General features: G+C 50.3%; 1 pseudogene; it reads left to right on the forward strand.

Moving 5' to 3' along the window:
• Positions 1 to 1,464: 1,464 nt before the first annotated feature.
• On the forward strand, positions 1,465 to 4,397 carry LOC119333793 (annotated as a pseudogene).
• Positions 4,398 to 4,609: the final 212 nt, after the last annotated feature.

Raw genomic sequence — 4,609 nt, forward strand, 5'->3', positions numbered from 1 at the left:
ATTGTTACCATAATGGACAGCAAGCTTCAAGCATTTTATCTCTTTGTGATGCTCCATTTGAACTTGCACATCGCAACCTAACCCCACAAAGAACTCTCACGAAAACCATGGGTTAGCAAACAAAGTGTAATGGACAATGCTTACCATACCATGAGATCACTTGATCCCTCAGTACATCTTGTATGATTTGTGTGTTGATCAACTTGATTCATTCTTGAATTAATCTTGATCAACCTTGAATCTTTCCAATTCTCTTCATCTGGATGATGTCTTGAAGGTAGACATGAATGATCACACAATCTTCTTCTTTAAGACATGCTTTCAATAAGCTCAACACTCACATGACCAATATTTGGATAATTCCTTGAATAGCACCTTGGTCGACACCAACTCTCCTTGAAACCAACACATGTACTCCAAGAAAAGCCTATGGACAAAACCTTCAAATATAACTCAAGGCAACCATTAGTCCATAGAGATTGTCATCAATTACCAAAACCAAACATGGGGGCACCGCATGTTCTTTCACATGCAATAGTGGGATGAGTGGCAACTGTGTGTCCTCGTGCTGAGTAGCCTCTTCCTCCAGTACCTGCTCTTCCTCTCCTCCGGGATACGTAGGTGTGTTGTTCCAGTCTAGGCCAGGCTCTTCAACTGGCTCGCCTACCTAGGCGGGATGCTCTGGTAGAACGACATTACCAACGACAAAATTATTGAATATGTGAAAGTCGAGGTTCTTATTGCAAAAGTCAAGTTTTATATCTAGTAACAAATACCAAGGGAGGTTTCATTAAATGTACACTAATGCCTCATTTGATAGCAGGGGATCCTCCCGGGATCCCCGTCCTTTCCCGGGTGGGAACAACCTGAGTAAATTTCGCCCCAGTTTTCTCAATGGCCCGTTTCATGCCAAGCCGAAGAGGTGTTTCCATCCCCGACCCACCCCGATTCCCTGGGTAGGAAACCCTCGCCTTCTAACATCGGGAGAACTCTCCCTGTTTCTTCTCGCGAAGCGCAGCTCGCGTTGCTTTGAGCACTTCTCTCGTCCGCTAACCTCGTGGGCCTTCCAAAGGGCCATGTTGCTTTTCCACGAGACTTCTGATTTGCCCAGAATATTCTGTCCGGGGCATCTTCTCCATGGAAATAACTGCCCTCACATCGAAACAAGGCCTAAGTGGTTTGAGATGCCTCCACTAGAATCTGTACCGTCGTTGGTTGATCTAATGGCCCAGATTGATTTTTTTTCTATTTTTATACCACAACCCCATATCTATACTACTCCAGTTGATAACGCAGTGCTCCATAGGAAACGTTGAACATCATATGGCTCCGCTCCAAGCAGAAACACTGAAGCAGGGCTGCAAGACCACAAGAAAAATATCAAAGTGATTGCGTGTGGGGCCATGAACACTGAAAGTGATCGGATGTGCACACAGGCACGGTGCTTTCAGACAATGCAGCTTGATGGAAATAATTGGAGGTAATAGCACCACGAGTCCTGTAACTTGTTCAGGATATGATGATCTAGTCCATAGCTTGAAAAAGCAAACCATCTCCTCCTACAACTTGCATCCAATGTGCAGATTTGGTCCTTAGCCAATCAGATGACGCCAACTGGAGCCATGTCAGCAGAGCGGGTCAGCGGCGAACTTTTTGCAATTACCCCCTGACCTTAGCACTAATGAACCCGCACTACACCACTTGAGTTTAACTGCTCATCATCGTGAACGTGCTCGTCCTCGTCGCAGGACATGTTGGCGGCCGGCCCTCGTCGGCGGCCAAGACGCTGGAGTCGGTGAAGCCGTCGTGCCTGAGCGGCGGTAGGGAGTGGTGATTCGACGACGTGGCGTTGCTGTCCCCGCCGACCGTCGAGAAGGCCAGGGGCGGAGCTGAGCCCCAGGCACCCAGGGCCCAGGCCCGGGGCGTGGAAATTTGAACATCCTGTTATACATATATGTTTTTCTGCAGGCCCGGAGCGTGGAAAAGAAGAAGGCCAAAAACCCGATGGGCTGTCTCACTTGAAACGCTGAAACGGACGCACCAGGCAACACCTACGAGGCCATGATCGATCTAACCCAGAGACGTAAAGTACGTAGCTGCCTAGGCACAGGAAACGTTCCACACTAGCGGCCGCCCACGACCTATCTCACATCACACACGATCGATCTCTAGAGTTCAGACTCCAGCGTCCGTGCCGCCCTCCGCCGCCGCGGCGTCGTCCACTGGCCGCCTCCGCCCCTCCCACTCTCCTGCTCCCGGGCTCCTGGCCACCGCCCTCCTGTGTGCTGGCTGCTTGATTGCCGCATCTTGGCAGTTTTTCTTGATGATTTCCCGGTTTTCCCTCATGCTTTCTACTTGTAGTCATGTACCATGTTCTACAATGTCAATGTGAACAGAAATTTAATTGAAATAATGTATGTGTGTGTGTATCAATGTATCTATATAGTCATATATGTAGAGGGTGTTGTTGAACTCAAACTGATGTAGTTGCCAATTTCATTTCATATATGTAGAAAAGGAAGAAGAATTTTTTTCTCACCCATGTCTGCAACGGGGGTTTCTAAAATATCCTTTCAGATGGAGGGAATCGAGCTCAATCATATAAGTCACACGGAGGGCTTTTACCGATGAAGTGGTAAGTTTTTAGATTTCCATCAATAATAATTGTTTCATTTGATGTTTATGTTTTCTCTTATGAAATTTTGCTTTTCATGTCTTGAAGGTGTTGCCTCTTCTTCCACGGTTGATGAGGTTATGTGAGGCGTTGATGAAGCAAACCACTGATTTGGTACTCTTTTTTATCACATACTGTTCTTTGTAGTTTTTGTCATGTTTTATCTATTTTGTTGTATCGTTAAGCATTGGGTTTAAATTTTAAAATTTTCATGCAACTGAGACATATTATTTTGTGTGGGGTAAATTTGGTGGTAGCTAAAACCTTTATGGATGTTAAGTTTTTCCCTTGCAGTGAAAACTTTCTTTTGGGCCCGGGGCTTGCTTCAATCTTGGCTCCGCCACTGGAGAAGGCCATGAAAGCGCTCGGCTGCTACGGCGCCGACAACAGGAACCTGATGCTGACGTGGTTCCTGCTGCACTACCTCCGACGCGCCGCCACGCGGACGGCGACTCGGGCGGCAGCGTCCTCGCCGGCCTGGCCGACACGGCCGTGCACGGCGTGGCGCTCGCCGGCGGCGGCGCGGCGTTCTCGTGCCCGGGCCTCTTCTCGGTGCTGCGGACCGTGTCGGCGGCGGGGCTTAGCTGGGAGTGCAGGCACAGGCTGGAGACGCTCGTGGGGAGGATGCTGGACCAGGCGATGCTCGACGACCTGCTCGTGTCCAGCGACGGTGACGGCGTGTACGACGTGAGCCTGGTCATGCGGCTCGTCAGGGTGTTCGTGAGCTCCGTCGAGGAGGACGGCTCACCATCGTCGTCGCAGAGGATAAGGAAGGCGGGGAGGCTGGTGGACAAGTACCTGGCGGAGATCTCGTCGGACCAGGGGCTGCGCGTGTCCAGGTTCCTCGCCGTCGCCGAGAGCATGCCGAACTCCGCCAGGGACTGCTATGAGAGCATCTTCAATAGGCACGCCAAACTAGCGCCGCGCCGCAAAATTCCCCGTTTTAACGCGCGCGTAACCGGAATAGTTGCTTCAGCAGGCGCGCGAAAACAACGCGCGCGGCATACGTAGTCCAGCGCGCGGGCCGAAACACAATCGCGCGCCGCTTATTTGCTGCGCCCGCTCCCGCGCGCTGGACTCTCGCGCGCTCGCTCGCACCTCCCACCCCCCATCCAGCCGTGCCGCCGATCGCGCCAGCCGACGACCGTTCCGGCGCTTCCCCGGCCAATCCCCGCCCCGCGCGGTTTCTCCGCCCCCCCCCCTCTAGTCCCACCGCCCCGCGCGCGCTGGTCCCCCGAGGAACAGTGCCTGCACGTATTGAACGATAAACTGTTTGTTTGAGTTGTAATAAACGAAATTGAATTATTTATTTTTGTTTGTTTTGATCTTTTTTCTTCTGTTTTCGAATGCATATGTTGTTTGTGCGAGAGTCGTGCGCGCTGCATTTTTGCGTGCTGCTGGAGCGACACGCGCGCTGCATTTTAGCGCGGCTGCTGGAGCCAGCGCTGCGTGCTGCGCCAAACCAGGCGATGGGCGCGCGCTAAAGCTGTTTTTTACGCGCGACGCGTTCTGCGCGGCGTGTACAGAGCACTGGACATCTACCTCGAGGTAAGAACTGTTTCTTCAAATTTTCAACTTTTCGGCTCTATTTGGAGAAAATTCAAATCAGGTTTCAAAATCGGGCAATTCGTATTTGAAACCGATTTCTCAAGCAAAATTATTTCGGATAATACTTGCTCATGATGATTACCCGGTGGTTAAAAAGTTCGACGAAGAGCTGTAGCTAATGATAAGCCAATCCCAAATATTGTAGTAAAATATTCTCTGCCATGGTACTCCCATGGTGGTGACTGGTGAGAGACGGCAAAGGTCACCTAGATTTTCACCTGGCACTGTGCATATTTTTCTCAGTTTATTATGAGGCCACGATGATTTATTTTTATTGTTGCCAGAAAGAGGTCATGATGACAATGTTCACCTAGAATCAAAATACAT

The sequence above is a fragment of the Triticum dicoccoides genome, chromosome 7A, assembly GCF_002162155.2.
Source record: "Triticum dicoccoides isolate Atlit2015 ecotype Zavitan chromosome 7A, WEW_v2.0, whole genome shotgun sequence".
NCBI lineage: Eukaryota > Viridiplantae > Streptophyta > Magnoliopsida > Poales > Poaceae > Triticum > Triticum dicoccoides.